The sequence below is a fragment of the Chiloscyllium punctatum genome, chromosome 34 (assembly GCF_047496795.1).
Source record: "Chiloscyllium punctatum isolate Juve2018m chromosome 34, sChiPun1.3, whole genome shotgun sequence".
Lineage (NCBI taxonomy): Eukaryota > Metazoa > Chordata > Chondrichthyes > Orectolobiformes > Hemiscylliidae > Chiloscyllium > Chiloscyllium punctatum.
In genome coordinates, this window is record NC_092772.1 from 48892267 (window position 1) to 48907913 (window position 15647).

At 53.0% G+C, this 15647-nt stretch overlaps 13 non-coding genes across 13 annotated transcripts; all 13 read left to right on the forward strand.

Annotated features, from left to right (window-relative positions):
- The first annotated feature begins 265 nt into the window (after window positions 1–265).
- On the forward strand, window positions 266–338 carry trnat-ugu (transfer RNA threonine (anticodon UGU)). The gene has a single exon. It is a non-coding gene; the product is annotated as a tRNA-Thr (tRNA).
- Window positions 339–1489: 1151 nt separating this feature from the next.
- trnat-ugu (transfer RNA threonine (anticodon UGU)) lies at window positions 1490–1562 on the forward strand. The gene has a single exon. It is a non-coding gene; the product is annotated as a tRNA-Thr (tRNA).
- A 1156-nt stretch (window positions 1563–2718) lies between these two features.
- Window positions 2719–2791, forward strand: trnat-ugu (transfer RNA threonine (anticodon UGU)). Its single transcript has one exon. It is a non-coding gene; the product is annotated as a tRNA-Thr (tRNA).
- Window positions 2792–3943: 1152 nt separating this feature from the next.
- trnai-uau (transfer RNA isoleucine (anticodon UAU)) lies at window positions 3944–4016 on the forward strand. Its single transcript has one exon. It is a non-coding gene; the product is annotated as a tRNA-Ile (tRNA).
- Window positions 4017–5167: 1151 nt separating this feature from the next.
- Window positions 5168–5240, forward strand: trnat-ugu (transfer RNA threonine (anticodon UGU)). The gene has a single exon. It is a non-coding gene; the product is annotated as a tRNA-Thr (tRNA).
- Window positions 5241–6391: 1151 nt separating this feature from the next.
- On the forward strand, window positions 6392–6464 carry trnat-ugu (transfer RNA threonine (anticodon UGU)). Its single transcript has one exon. It is a non-coding gene; the product is annotated as a tRNA-Thr (tRNA).
- A 1169-nt stretch (window positions 6465–7633) lies between these two features.
- trnat-ugu (transfer RNA threonine (anticodon UGU)) lies at window positions 7634–7706 on the forward strand. Its single transcript has one exon. It is a non-coding gene; the product is annotated as a tRNA-Thr (tRNA).
- Window positions 7707–8857: 1151 nt separating this feature from the next.
- trnat-ugu (transfer RNA threonine (anticodon UGU)) lies at window positions 8858–8930 on the forward strand. The gene has a single exon. It is a non-coding gene; the product is annotated as a tRNA-Thr (tRNA).
- A 1151-nt stretch (window positions 8931–10081) lies between these two features.
- trnat-ugu (transfer RNA threonine (anticodon UGU)) lies at window positions 10082–10154 on the forward strand. Its single transcript has one exon. It is a non-coding gene; the product is annotated as a tRNA-Thr (tRNA).
- Window positions 10155–11310: 1156 nt separating this feature from the next.
- Window positions 11311–11383, forward strand: trnat-ugu (transfer RNA threonine (anticodon UGU)). Its single transcript has one exon. It is a non-coding gene; the product is annotated as a tRNA-Thr (tRNA).
- Window positions 11384–12534: 1151 nt separating this feature from the next.
- trnat-ugu (transfer RNA threonine (anticodon UGU)) lies at window positions 12535–12607 on the forward strand. Its single transcript has one exon. It is a non-coding gene; the product is annotated as a tRNA-Thr (tRNA).
- A 1152-nt stretch (window positions 12608–13759) lies between these two features.
- On the forward strand, window positions 13760–13832 carry trnat-ugu (transfer RNA threonine (anticodon UGU)). Its single transcript has one exon. It is a non-coding gene; the product is annotated as a tRNA-Thr (tRNA).
- A 1154-nt stretch (window positions 13833–14986) lies between these two features.
- trnat-ugu (transfer RNA threonine (anticodon UGU)) lies at window positions 14987–15059 on the forward strand. The gene has a single exon. It is a non-coding gene; the product is annotated as a tRNA-Thr (tRNA).
- The last annotated feature ends 588 nt before the right edge of the window (window positions 15060–15647 follow it).

The window sequence follows — 15647 nt, forward strand, 5'->3', positions numbered from 1 at the left end:
CTCCATTGAATGCTGACTAATCCACCCTTCCGGGCCCGCACAATCACCGGACACAATGGGGCAATGAAGCATGGCCAATCCCGCAAACGCTACACATCTTTGTACTGAGAGCGGTAACCGGAGCAGCCGGAGCAAACCCACGCGCGGGCAGAATGTTCAAACTGCACAGACGGTGACGCGAGGGTCGATTGGAACCTGTGTCCCAAGCGCTTTGAGTCAGCCAGTGTGAACCAATCAGCCGCGAGCGCTGAGCGCCGCGCCACCCGGCTCCATAGCTCAGCGGTTAGAGCACTGGTCTTGTAAACCAGGGGTCGTGAGTTCAAATCTCACTGGGGCCTCGTCATCCATGCTGCCCGGCCCGGCCAAAGCCGACTCTGTTTCAACGGTCGGGATGAGACTGAGGAGCACTTTGTTGGAATCCCTCCACGCCAGTTTGCGGTCCAAGCGGCTCCTTTGGCAGCACGAGCGTTCACCCTCCAACCACCGGATGAACGAGTCGAGCTCAGGAAAAACCCTGTTGGTCTGACTGCTTGCTGCTGTTTTTGTCAATCAAGAGCTTGGGAATTGATGTCTGAAACACCAAGGTCATTACCCTGAAGTGACAGACACCTGTCTCCTCTCAAACCTGTTGAGCTTTTCCTGCAACTTCTGTTTTTGTCACTTACAGCGTTGAGTTGAAATCCACAAACTTCTTTTTTCTGCAGGCAAAGAACGGGGCTGTGTGTGTTCACGGATTTAACTTTGAGATCGCTGACCCCAGTCACTCCAAGCGAGCGAATGACAATTCCCAATTATGTCTGGACAGAAATCACAGAAGCATAGGATCTCTCCAGTTTGGAAACAGGCCATTCCGCCCGACGAGTCGCTCAGTGGTTCTCACTGCTGCCTGACAGCGCTACTAGGGACCCAGGCTCGATTCCAACTGTCGGGAGTCGATTCCGTGTCGAGTTTGCACATTCTCCCAGAGTCTGCGTGGGTTTGCTCGGGTTTCCTCCCACAGTCCAAAGACGTGCAGGTCGAGTAAATTGGCTATTCTAAATTGTCATCGATGCATTATTCAGTGAGAAACGGGTCTGGGTGGGTTACTCTTCAGAGGATCGATGTGGACTTGTTGGGCTGAAGGGCCTGTTTCCACACTGTAGCCAATCTAATTTATTCTAATCTCGTCAACACCGACCCTGCAGAGAGCAATCGACCCAGATCCATTGCGCACACTGCATCATTCTCCATTGAATGCTGACTAATCCACCCTTCCGGGCCCGCACAATCACCGGACACAATGGGACAATGAAGCATGGCCAATCCCGCAAACGCTACACATCTTTGTACTGAGAGCGGTAACCGGATCAGCCGGAGCAAACCCACGCGCGGGCAGAATGTTCAAACTGCACAGACGGTGACGCGAGGGTCGATTGGAACCTGTGTCCCAAGCGCTTTGAGTCAGCCAGTGTGAACCAATCAGCCGCGAGCGCTGAGCGCAGCGCCCCCCGGCTCTATAGCTCAACGGTTAGAGCACTGGTCTTGTAAACCAGGGGTCGTGAGTTCAAATTTCACTGGGGCCTCGTCATCCGTGCTGCCCGGCCCGGCCAGGCCAAAGCCGACTCTGTTTCAACGCTCGGGATGAGACTGAGGAGCACTTTGTTGGAATCGCTCCACGCCAGTTTGTGGTCCAAGCGGCTCCTTTGGCAGCACGAGCGTTCACCCTCCAACCACCGGATGAACGAGTCGAGTTCAGGAAAAACCCTGTTGGTCTGACTGCTTGCTGCTGTTTTTGTCAATCAAGAGATTGGGAATTGATGTCTGAAACACCAAGGTCATTACCCTGAAGTGACAGACACCTGTCTCCTCTCAAACCTGTTGAGCTTTTCCTGCAACTTCTGTTTTTGTCACTTACAGCGTTGAGTTGAAATCCACAAACTTCTTTTTTCTGCAGGCAAAGAACGGGGCTGTGTGTGTTCACGGATTTAACTTTGAGATCGCTGACCCCAGTCACTCCAAGCGAGCGAATGACAATTCCCAATTATGTCTGGACAGAAATCACAGAAGCATAGGATCTCTCCAGTTTGGAAACAGGCCATTCCGCCCGACGAGTCGCTCAGTGGTTCTCACTGCTGCCTGACAGCGCTACTAGGGACCCAGGCTCGATTCCAACTGTCGGGAGTCGATTCCGTGTCGAGTTTGCACATTCTCCCAGAGTCTGCGTGGGTTTGCTCGGGTTTCCTCCCACAGTCCAAAGACGTGCAGGTCGAGTGAATTGGCCATTCTAAATTGTCATCGATGCATTATTCAGTGAGAAACGGGTCTGGGCGGGTTACTCTTCAGAGGATCGATGTGGACTTGTTGGGCTGAAGGGCCTGTTTCCACACTGTAGCCAATCTAATTTATTCTAATCTCGTCAACACCGACCCTGCAGAGAGCAATCGACCCAGTTCCTTTGCGCACACTGCATCATTCTCCATTGAATGCTGACTAATCCACCCTTCCGGGCCCGCACAATCACCGGACACAATGGGGCAATGAAGCATGGCCAATCCCGCAGAAGCTACACATCTTTGTACTGAGAGCGGTAACCGGAGCAGCCGGAGCAAACCCACGCGCGGGCAGAATGTTCAAACTGCACAGACGGTGACGCGAAAGTCGATTGGAACCTGTGTCCCAAGCGCTTTGAGTCAGCCAGTGTGAACCAATCAGCCGCGAGCGCTGTGCGCGGCGCCACCCGGGTCCATAGCTCAGCGGTTAGAGCACTGGTCTTGTAAACCAGGGGTCGTGAGTTCAAATCTCACTGGGGCCTCGTCATCCGTGCTGCCCGGCCCGGCCAAAGCCGACTCTGTTTCAACGCTCGGGATGAGACTGAGGAGCACTTTGTTGGAATCGCTCCACGCCAGTTTGTGGTCCAAGCGGCTCCTTTGGCAGCACGAGCGTTCACCCTCCAACCACCGGATGAACGAGTCGAGCTCTGAAAAAACTCTGTTGGTCTGACAGCTTGCAGCTGTTTTTGTCAATCAAGAGCTTGGGAATTGATGTCTGAAACACCAAGGTCATTACCCTGAAGTGACAGACACCTGTCTCCTCTCAAACCTGTTGAGCTTTTCCTGCAACTTCTGTTTTTGTCACTTACAGCGTTGAGTTGAAATCCACAAACTTCTTTTTTTCTGCAGGCAAAGAACGGGGCTGTGTGTGTTCACGGATTTAACTTTGAGATCGCTGACCCCAGTCACTCCAAGCGAGCGAATGACAATTCCCAATTATGTCTGGACAGAAATCACAGAAGCATAGGATCTCTCCAGTTTGGAAACAGGCCGATCCGCCCGACGAGTCGCTCAGTGGTTCTCACTGCTGCCTGACAGCGCTACTAGGGACCCAGGCTCGATTCCAAATGTCGGGAGTCGATTCCGTGTCGAGTTTGCAGATTCTCCCAGAGTCTGCGTGGGTTTGCTCGGGTTTCCTCCCACAGTCCAAAGACGTGCAGGTCGAGTGAATTGGCCATTCTAAATTGTCATCGATGCATTATTCAGTGAGAAACGGGTCTGGGCGGGTTACTCTTCAGAGGATCGATGTGGACTTGTTGGGCTGAAGGGCCTGTTTCCACACTGTAGCCAATCTAATTTATTCTAATCTCGTCAACACCGACCCTGCAGAGAGCAATCGACCCAGATCCATTGCACACACTGCATCATTCTCCATTGAATGCTGACTAATCCACCCTTCCGGGCCCGCACAATCACCGGACACAATGGGACAATGAAGCATGGCCAATCCCGCAAACGCTACACATCTTTGTACTGAGAGCGGTAACCGGAGCAGCCGGAGCAAACCCACGCGCGGGCAGAATGTTCAAACTGCACAGACGGTGACGCGAGGGTCGATTGGAACCTGTGTCCCAAGCGCTTTGAGTCAGCCAGTGTGAACCAATCAGCCGCGAGCGCTGTGCGTGGCGCCACCCGGCTCCGTAGCTCAGCGGTTAGAGCACTGGTCTTATAAACCAGGGGTCGTGAGTTCAAATCTCACTGGGGCCTCGTCATCCGTGCTGCCCGGCCCGGCCAAAGCCGACTCTGTTTCAACGCTCGGGATGAGACTGAGGAGCACTTTGTTGGAGTCACTCCACGCCAGTTTGTGGTCCAAGCGGCTCCTTTGGCAGCACGAGCGTTCACCCTCCAACCACCGGATGAATGAGTCGAGCTCTGAAAAAACTCTGTTGGTCTGACAGCTTGCAGCTGTTTTTGTCAATCAAGAGCTTGGGAATTGATGTCTGAAACACCAAGGTCATTACCCTGAAGTGACAGACACCTGTCTCCTCTCAAACCTGTTGAGCTTTTCCTGCAACTTCTGTTTTTGTCACTTACAGCGTTGAGTTGAAATCCACAAACTTCTTTTTTCTGCAGGCAAAGAACGGGGCTGTGTGTGTTCACGGATTTAACTTTGAGATCGCTGACCCCAGTCACTCCAAGCGAGCGAATGACAATTCCCAATTATGTCTGGACAGAAATCACAGAAGCATAGGATCTCTCCAGTTTGGAAACAGGCCATTCCGCCCGACGAGTCGCTCAGTGGTTCTCACTGCTGCCTGACAGCGCTACTAGGGACCCAGGCTCGATTCCAACTGTCGGGAGTCGATTCCGTGTCGAGTTTGCACATTCTCCCAGAGTCTGCGTGGGTTTGCTCGGGTTTCCTCCCACAGTCCAAAGACGTGCAGGTCGAGTGAATTGGCCATTCTAAATTGTCAGCGATGCATTATTCAGTGAGAAACGGGTCTGGGCGGGTTACTCTTCAGAGGATCGATGTGGACTTGTTGGGCTGAAGGGCCTGTTTCCACACTGTAGCCAATCTAATTTATTCTAATCTCGTCAACACCGACCCTGCAGAGAGCAATCGACCCAGATCCATTGCGCACACTGCATCATTCTCCATTGAATGCTGACTAATCCACCCTTCCGGGCCCGCACAATCACCGGACACAATGGGACAATGAAGCATGGCCAATCCCGCAAACGCTACACATCTTTGTACTGAGAGCGGTAACCGGAGCAGCCGGAGCAAACCCACGCGCGGGCAGAATGTTCAAACTGCACAGACGGTGACGCGAGGGTCGATTGGAACCTGTGTCCCAAGCGCTTTGAGTCAGCCAGTGTGAACCAATCAGCCGCGAGCGCTGAGCGCGGCGCCACCCGGCTCCATAGCTCAGCGGTTAGAGCACTGGTCTTGTAAACCAGGGGTCGTGAGTTCAAATCTCACTGGGGCCTCGTCATCTGTGCTGCCCGGCCCGGCCAGGCCCGACTCTGTTTCAACGCTCGGGATGAGACTGAGGAGCACTTTGTTGGAATCGCTCCACGCCAGTTTGTGGTCCAAGCGGCTCCTTTGGCAGCACGAGCGTTCACCCTCCAACCACCGGATGAACGAGTCGAGTTCAGGAAAAACCCTGTTGGTCTGACTGCTTGCTGCTGTTTTTGTCAATCAAGAGCTTGGGAATTGATGTCTGAAACACCAAGGTCATTACCCTGAAGTGACAGACACCTGTCTCCTCTCAAACCTGTTGAGCTTTTCCTGCAACTTCTGTTTTTGTCACTTACAGCGTTGAGTTGAAATCCACAAACTTCTTTTTTCTGCAGGCAAAGAACGGGGCTGTGTGTGTTCACGGATTTAACTTTGAGATCGCTGACCCCAGTCACTCCAAGCGAGCGAATGACAATTCCCAATTATGTCTGGACAGAAATCACAGAAGCATAGGATCTCTCCAGTTTGGAAACAGGCCATTCCGCCCGACGAGTCGCTCAGTGGTTCTCACTGCTGCCTGACAGCGCTACTAGGGACCCAGGCTCGATTCCAACTGTCGGGAGTCGATTCCGTGTCGAGTTTGCACATTCTCCCAGAGTCTGCGTGGGTTTGCTCGGGTTTCCTCCCACAGTCCAAAGACGTGCAGGTCGAGTGAATTGGCCATTCTAAATTGTCAGCGATGCATTATTCAGTGAGAAACGGGTCTGGGCGGGTTACTCTTCAGAGGATCGATGTGGACTTGTTGGGCTGAAGGGCCTGTTTCCACACTGTAGCCAATCTAATTTATTCTAATCTCGTCAACACCGACCCTGCAGAGAGCAATCGACCCAGATCCATTGCGCACACTGCATCATTCTCCATTGAATGCTGACTAATCCACCCTTCCGGGCCCGCACAATCACCGGACACAATGGGACAATGAAGCATGGCCAATCCCGCAAACGCTACACATCTTTGTACTGAGAGCGGTAACCGGAGCAGCCGGAGCAAACCCACGCGCGGGCAGAATGTTCAAACTGCACAGACGGTGACGCGAGGGTCGATTGGAACCTGTGTCCCAAGCGCTTTGAGTCAGCCAGTGTGAACCAATCAGCCGCGAGCGCTGAGCGCGGCGCCACCCGGCTCCATAGCTCAGCGGTTAGAGCACTGGTCTTGTAAACCAGGGGTCGTGAGTTCAAATCTCACTGGGGCCTCGTCATCTGTGCTGCCCGGCCCGGCCAGGCCCGACTCTGTTTCAACGCTCGGGATGAGACTGAGGAGCACTTTGTTGGAATCGCTCCACGCCAGTTTGTGGTCCAAGCGGCTCCTTTGGCAGCACGAGCGTTCACCCTCCAACCACCGGATGAACGAGTCGAGTTCAGGAAAAACCCTGTTGGTCTGACTGCTTGCTGCTGTTTTTGTCAATCAAGAGATTGGGAATTGATGTCTGAAACACCAAGGTCATTACCCTGAAGTGACAGACACCTGTCTCCTCTCAAACCTGTTGAGCTTTTCCTGCAACTTCTGTTTTTGTCACTTACAGCGTTGAGTTGAAATCCACAAACTTCTTTTTTCTGCAGGCAAAGAACGGGGCTGTGTGTGTTCACGGATTTAACTTTGAGATCGCTGACCCCAGTCACTCCAAGCGAGCGAATGACAATTCCCAATTATGTCTGGACAGAAATCACAGAAGCATAGGATCTCTCCAGTTTGGAAACAGGCCATTCCGCCCGACGAGTCGCTCAGTGGTTCTCACTGCTGCCTGACAGCGCTACTAGGGACCCAGGCTCGATTCCAACTGTCGGGAGTCGATTCCGTGTCGAGTTTGCACATTCTCCCAGAGTCTGCGTGGGTTTGCTCGGGTTTCCTCCCACAGTCCAAAGACGTGCAGGTCGAGTGAATTGGCCATTCTAAATTGTCATCGATGCATTATTCAGTGAGAAACGGGTCTGGGCGGGTTACTCTTCAGAGGATCGATGTGGACTTGTTGGGCTGAAGGGCCTGTTTCCACACTGTAGCCAATCTAATTTATTCTAATCTCGTCAACACCGACCCTGCAGAGAGCAATCGACCCAGATCCATTGCGCACACTGCATCATTCTCCATTGAATGCTGACTAATCCACCCTTCCGGGCCCGCACAATCACCGGACACAATGGGACAATGAAGCATGGCCAATCCCGCAAACGCTACACATCTTTGTACTGAGAGCGGTAACCGGAGCAGCCGGAGTAAACCCACGCACACACACGCGCGGGCAGAATGTTCAAACTGCACAGACGGTGACGCGAGGGTCGATTGGAAACTGTGTCCCAAGCGCTTTGAGTCAGCCAGTGTGAACCAATCAGCCGCGAGCTGCCGAGCGCTGAGGGCAGCGCCGCACGGCTCCATAGCTCAGCGGTTAGAGCACTGGTCTTGTAAACCAGGGGTCCTGAGTTCAAATCTTACTGCGGCCTCGTCATCCGTGCTGCCCGGCCCGGCCGGGCCCGACTCTGTTTCAACGCTTGGGATGGGAGTGAGGAGCACTTTGTTGGAATCGCTCCACGCCAGTTTGTGGTTCAAGCGGCTCCTTTGGCAGCACGAGCGTTCACCCACCAACCACCGGATGAATGAGTCGAGCTCAGGAAAAACCCTGTTGGACTGTTTGCTTGCTGCTGTTTTTGTCAATCAAGAGCTTGGGAATTGATGTCTGAAACACCAAGGTCATTACCCTGAAGTGACAGACACCTGTCTCCTCTCAAACCTGTTGAGCATTTCCTGCAACTTCTGTTTTTGTCACTTACAGCGTTGAGGTGAAATCCACAAACTTCTTTTTTCTGCAGGCAAAGAACGGGGCTGTGTGTGTTCACGGATTTAACTTTGAGATCGCTGACCCCAGTCACTCCAAGCGAGCGAATGACAATTCCCAATTATGTCTGGACAGAAATCACAGAAGCATAGGATCTCTCCAGTTTGGAAACAGGCCATTCCGCCCGACGAGTCGCTCAGTGGTTCTCACTGCTGCCTGACAGCGCTACTAGGGACTCAGGCTCGATTCCAACTGTCGGGAGTCGATTCCGTGTCGAGTTTGCACATTCTCCCAGAGTCTGCGTGGGTTTGCTCGGGTTTCTTCCCGCAGTCCAAAGACGTGCAGGTCGAGTGAATTGGCCATTCTAAATTGTCATCGATGCATTATTCAGTGAGAAACGGGTCTGGGCGTGTTACTCTTCAGAGGATCGATGTGGACTTGTTGGGCTGAAGGGCCTGTTTCCATACTGTAGCCAATCTAATTTATTCTAATCTCGTCAACACCGACCCTGCAGAGAGCAATCGACCCAGATCCATTGCGCACACTGCATCATTCTCCATTGAATGCTGACTAATCCACCCTTCCGGGCCCGCACAATCACCGGACACAATGGGGCAATGAAGCATGGCCAATCCCGCAAACGCTACACATCTTTGTACTGAGAGCGGTAACCGGAGCAGCCGGAGCAAACCCACGCGCGGGCAGAATGTTCAAACTGCACAGACGGTGACGCGAGGGTCGATTGGAACCTGTGTCCCAAGCGCTTTGAGTCAGCCAGTGTGAACCAATCAGCCGCGAGCGCTGAGCGCCGCGCCACCCGGCTCCATAGCTCAGCGGTTAGAGCACTGGTCTTGTAAACCAGGGGTCGTGAGTTCAAATCTCACTGGGGCCTCGTCATCCATGCTGCCCGGCCCGGCCAAAGCCGACTCTGTTTCAACGGTCGGGATGAGACTGAGGAGCACTTTGTTGGAATCCCTCCACGCCAGTTTGCGGTCCAAGCGGCTCCTTTGGCAGCACGAGCGTTCACCCTCCAACCACCGGATGAACGAGTCGAGCTCAGGAAAAACCCTGTTGGTCTGACTGCTTGCTGCTGTTTTTGTCAATCAAGAGCTTGGGAATTGATGTCTGAAACACCAAGGTCATTACCCTGAAGTGACAGACACCTGTCTCCTCTCAAACCTGTTGAGCTTTTCCTGCAACTTCTGTTTTTGTCACTTACAGCGTTGAGTTGAAATCCACAAACTTCTTTTTTCTGCAGGCAAAGAACGGGGCTGTGTGTGTTCACGGATTTAACTTTGAGATCGCTGACCCCAGTCACTCCAAGCGAGCGAATGACAATTCCCAATTATGTCTGGACAGAAATCACAGAAGCATAGGATCTCTCCAGTTTGGAAACAGGCCATTCCGCCCGACGAGTCGCTCAGTGGTTCTCACTGCTGCCTGACAGCGCTACTAGGGACCCAGGCTCGATTCCAACTGTCGGGAGTCGATTCCGTGTCGAGTTTGCACATTCTCCCAGAGTCTGCGTGGGTTTGCTCGGGTTTCCTCCCACAGTCCAAAGACGTGCAGGTCGAGTAAATTGGCTATTCTAAATTGTCATCGATGCATTATTCAGTGAGAAACGGGTCTGGGTGGGTTACTCTTCAGAGGATCGATGTGGACTTGTTGGGCTGAAGGGCCTGTTTCCACACTGTAGCCAATCTAATTTATTCTAATCTCGTCAACACCGACCCTGCAGAGAGCAATCGACCCAGATCCATTGCGCACACTGCATCATTCTCCATTGAATGCTGACTAATCCACCCTTCCGGGCCCGCACAATCACCGGACACAATGGGACAATGAAGCATGGCCAATCCCGCAAACGCTACACATCTTTGTACTGAGAGCGGTAACCGGATCAGCCGGAGCAAACCCACGCGCGGGCAGAATGTTCAAACTGCACAGACGGTGACGCGAGGGTCGATTGGAACCTGTGTCCCAAGCGCTTTGAGTCAGCCAGTGTGAACCAATCAGCCGCGAGCGGTGAGCGCAGCGCCCCCCGGCTCTATAGCTCAACGGTTAGAGCACTGGTCTTGTAAACCAGGGGTCGTGAGTTCAAATTTCACTGGGGCCTCGTCATCCGTGCTGCCCGGCCCGGCCAGGCCAAAGCCGACTCTGTTTCAACGCTCGGGATGAGACTGAGGAGCACTTTGTTGGAATCGCTCCACGCCAGTTTGTGGTCCAAGCGGCTCCTTTGGCAGCACGAGCGTTCACCCTCCAACCACCGGATGAACGAGTCGAGTTCAGGAAAAACCCTGTTGGTCTGACTGCTTGCTGCTGTTTTTGTCAATCAAGAGATTGGGAATTGATGTCTGAAACACCAAGGTCATTACCCTGAAGTGACAGACACCTGTCTCCTCTCAAACCTGTTGAGCTTTTCCTGCAACTTCTGTTTTTGTCACTTACAGCGTTGAGTTGAAATCCACAAACTTCTTTTTTCTGCAGGCAAAGAACGGGGCTGTGTGTGTTCACGGATTTAACTTTGAGATCGCTGACCCCAGTCACTCCAAGCGAGCGAATGACAATTCCCAATTATGTCTGGACAGAAATCACAGAAGCATAGGATCTCTCCAGTTTGGAAACAGGCCATTCCGCCCGACGAGTCGCTCAGTGGTTCTCACTGCTGCCTGACAGCGCTACTAGGGACCCAGGCTCGATTCCAACTGTCGGGAGTCGATTCCGTGTCGAGTTTGCACATTCTCCCAGAGTCTGCGTGGGTTTGCTCGGGTTTCCTCCCACAGTCCAAAGACGTGCAGGTCGAGTGAATTGGCCATTCTAAATTGTCATCGATGCATTATTCAGTGAGAAACGGGTCTGGGCGGGTTACTCTTCAGAGGATCGATGTGGACTTGTTGGGCTGAAGGGCCTGTTTCCACACTGTAGCCAATCTAATTTATTCTAATCTCGTCAACACCGACCCTGCAGAGAGCAATCGACCCAGTTCCTTTGCGCACACTGCATCATTCTCCATTGAATGCTGACTAATCCACCCTTCCGGGCCCGCACAATCACCGGACACAATGGGGCAATGAAGCATGGCCAATCCCGCAGAAGCTACACATCTTTGTACTGAGAGCGGTAACCGGAGCAGCCGGAGCAAACCCACGCGCGGGCAGAATGTTCAAACTGCACAGACGGTGACGCGAGGGTCGATTGGAACCTGTGTCCCAAGCGCTTTGAGTCGGCCAGTGTGAACCAATCAGCCGCGAGCGGTGAGCGCCGCGCCACCCGGCTCCATAGCTCAGCGGTTAGAGCGCTGGTCTTGTAAACCAGGGGTCGTGAGTTCAAATCTCACTGGGGCCTCGTCATCCGAACTGCCCGGCCCAGCCAAAGCCGACTCTGTTTCAACGCTCGGGATGAGACTGAGGAGCACTTTGTTGGAATCGCTCTACGCCAGTTTGTGGTCCAAGCGGCTCCTTTGGCAGCACGAGCGTTCACCCTCCAACCACCGGATGAACGAGTCGAGCTCAGGAAAAACCCTGTTGGTCTGACTGCTTGCTGCTGTTTTTGTCAATCAAGAGCTTGGGAATTGATGTCTGAAACACCAAGGTCATTACCCTGAAGTGACAGACACCTGTCTCCTCTCAAACCTGTTGAGCTTTTCCTGCAACTTCTGTTTTTGTCAATTACAGCGTTGAGTTGAAATCCACAAACTTCTTTTTTCTGCAGGCAAAGAACGGGGCTGTGTGTGTTCACGGATTTAACTTTGAGATCGCTGACCCCAGTCACTCCAAGCGAGCGAATGACAATTCCCAATTATGTCTGGACAGAAATCACAGAAGCATAGGATCTCTCCAGTTTGGAAACAGGCCATTCCGCCCGACGAGTCGCTCAGTGGTTCTCACTGCTGCCTGACAGCGCTACTAGGGACCCAGGCTCGATTCCAACTGTCGGGAGTCGATTCCGTGTCGAGTTTGCACATTCTCCCAGAGTCTGCGTGGGTTAGCTCGGGTTTCCTCCCACAGTCCAAAGACGTGCAGGTCGAGTGAATTGGCCATTCTAAATTGTCATCGATGCATTATTCAGTGAGAAACGGGTCTGGGCGGGTTACTCTTCAGAGGATCGATGTGGACTTGTTGGGCTGAAGGGCCTGTTTCCACACTGTAGCCAATCTAATTTATTCTAATCTCGTCAACACCGACCCTGCAGAGAGCAATCGACCCAGATCCATTGCGCACACTGCATCATTCTCCATTGAATGCTGACTAATCCACCCTTCCGGGCCCGCACAATCACCGGACACAATGGGACAATGAAGCATGGCCAATCCCGCAAACGCTACACATCTTTGTACTGAGAGCGGTAACCGGAGCAGCCGGAGCAAACCCACGCGCGGGCAGAATGTTCAAACTGCACAGACGGTGACGCGAGGGTCGATTGGAACCTGTGTCCCAAGCGCTTTGAGTCGGCCAGTGTGAACCAATCAGCCGCGAGCGGTGAGCGCCGCGCCACCCGGCTCCATAGCTCAGCGGTTAGAGCGCTGGTCTTGTAAACCAGGGGTCGTGAGTTCAAATCTCACTGGGGCCTCGTCATCCGAACTGCCCGGCCCGGCCAAAGCCGACTCTGTTTCAACGCTCGGGATGAGACTGAGGAGCACTTTGTTGGAATCGCTCTACGCCAGTTTGTGGTCCAAGCGGCTCCTTTGGCAGCACGAGCGTTCACCCTCCAACCACCGGATGAACGAGTCGAGCTCAGGAAAAACCCTGTTGGTCTGACTGCTTGCTGCTGTTTTTGTCAATCAAGAGCTTGGGAATTGATGTCTGAAACACCAAGGTCATTACCCTGAAGTGACAGACACCTGTCTCCTCTCAAACCTGTTGAGCTTTTCCTGCAACTTCTGTTTTTGTCAATTACAGCGTTGAGTTGAAATCCACAAACTTCTTTTTTCTGCAGGCAAAGAACGGGGCTGTGTGTGTTCACGGATTTAACTTTGAGATCGCTGACCCCAGTCACTCCAAGCGAGCGAATGACAATTCCCAATTATGTCTGGACAGAAATCACAGAAGCATAGGATCTCTCCAGTTTGGAAACAGGCCATTCCGCCCGACGAGTCGCTCAGTGGTTCTCACTGCTGCCTGACAGCGCTACTAGGGACCCAGGCTCGATTCCAACTGTCGGGAGTCGATTCCGTGTCGAGTTTGCACATTCTCCCAGAGTCTGCGTGGGTTAGCTCGGGTTTCCTCCCACAGTCCAAAGACGTGCAGGTCGAGTGAATTGGCCATTCTAAATTGTCATCGATGCATTATTCAGTGAGAAACGGGTCTGGGCGGGTTACTCTTCAGAGGATCGATGTGGACTTGTTGGGCTGAAGGGCCTGTTTCCACACTGTAGCCAATCTAATTTATTCTAATCTCGTCAACACCGACCCTGCAGAGAGCAATCGACCCAGATCCATTGCGCACACTGCATCATTCTCCATTGAATGCTGACTAATCCACCCTTCCGGGCCCGCACAATCACCGGACACAATGGGACAATGAAGCATGGCCAATCCCGCAAACGCTACACATCTTTGTACTGAGAGCGGTAACCGGAGCAGCCGGAGCAAACCCACGCGCGGGCAGAATGTTCAAACTGCACAGACGGTGACGCGAGGGTCGATTGGAACCTGTGTCCCAAGCGCTTTGAGTCAGCCAGTGTGAACCAATCAGCCGCGAGCTGCTGAGCGCAGCGCCACCCGGCTCCATAGCTCAGCGGTTAGAGCACTGGTCTTGTAAACCAGGGGTCGTGAGTTCAAATCTCACTGGGGCCTCGTCATCCGTGCTGCCCGGCCCGGCCCGGCCAGTCCCGACTCTGTTTCGACGCTCGGCATGAGACTGAGAAGCACTTTGTTGGAATCGCTCCACGCCAGTTTGTGGTCCAAGCGCTCCTTTGGCAGCACGAGCGTTCACCCTCCAACCACCGGAGGAACGAGTCGAGCTCAGAAAAAACCCTGTTGGTCTGACAGCTTGCTGCTGTTTTTGTCAATCAAGAGCTTGGGAATTGATGTCTGAAACACCAAGATCATTACCCTGAAGTGACAGACACCTGTCTCCTCTCAAACCTGTTGGCTTTTCCTGCAACTTCTATTTTTGTCACTTACAGCGTTGAGTTGAAATCCACAAACTACATTTTTCTGCAGGCAAAGAACGGGGCTGTGTGTGTTCACGGATTTAACTTTGAGATCGCTGACCCCAGTCACTCCAAGCGAGCGAATGACAATTCCCAATTATGTCTGGACAGAAATCACAGAAGCATAGGATCTCTCCAGTTTGGAAACAGGCCATTCCGCCCGACGAGTCGCTCAGTGGTTCTCACTGCTGCCTGACAGCGCTACTAGGGACCCAGGCTCGATTCCAACTGTCGGGAGTCGATTCCGTGTCGAGTTTGCACATTCTCCCAGAGTCTGCGTGGGTTTGCTCGGGTTTCCTCCCACAGTCCAAAGACGTGCAGGTCGAGTGAATTGGCCATTCTAAATTGTCATCGATGCATTATTCAGTGAGAAACGGGTCTGGGCGGGTTACTCTTCAGTGGATCGATGTGGACTTGTTGGGCTGAAGGCCCTGTTTCCACACTGTAGCCAATCTAATTTATTCTAATCTCGTCAACACCGACCCTGCAGAGAGCAATCGACCCAGATCCATTCCGCACACTGCATCATTCTCCATTGAATGCTGACTAATCCACCCTTCCGGGCCCGCACAATCACCGGACACAATGGGACAATGAAGCATGGCCAATCCCGCAAACGCTACACATCTTTGTACTGAGAGCGGTAACCGGAGCAGCCGGAGCAAACCCACGCGCGGGCAGAATGTTCAAACTGCACAGACGGTGACGCGAGGGTCGATTGGAACCTGTGTCCCAAGCGCGTTGAGTCAGCCAGTGTGAACCAATCAGCCGCGAGCGCTGAGAGCAGCGCCACCCGGCTCCATAGCTGAGCGGTTAGAGCACTGGTCTTGTAAACCAGGGGTCGTGAGTTCAAATCTCACTGGGGCCTCGTCATCCGTGCTGCCCGGCCCGGCCTGAGCCGACTCTGTTTCAACGCTCGGGATGAGACTGAGGAGCACTTTGTTGGAATCGCTCCACGCCAGTTTGTGGTCCAAGCGGCTCCTTTGGCAGCACGAGCGTTCACCCTCCAACCACCGGATGAACGAGTCGAGCTCAGGAAAAACCCTGTTGGTCTGACTGCTTGCTGCTGTTTTTGTCAATCAAGAGCTTGGGAATTGATGTCTGAAACACCAAGGTCATTACCCTGAAGTGACAGACACCTGTCTCCTCTCAAACCTGTTGAGCTTTTCCTGCAACTTCTGTTTTTGTCACTTACAGCGTTGAGTTGAAATCCACAAACTTCTTTTTTCTGCAGGCAAAGAACGGGGCTGTGTGTGTTCACGGATTTAACTTTGAGATCGCTGACCCCAGTCACTCCAAGCGAGCGAATGACAATTCCCAATTATGTCTGGACAGAAATCACAGAAGCACAGGATCTCTCCAGTTTGGAAACAGGCCATTCCGCCCGACGAGTCGCTCAGTGGTTCTCACTGCTGCCTCACAGCGCTACTAGGGACCCAGGCTCGATTCCAACTGT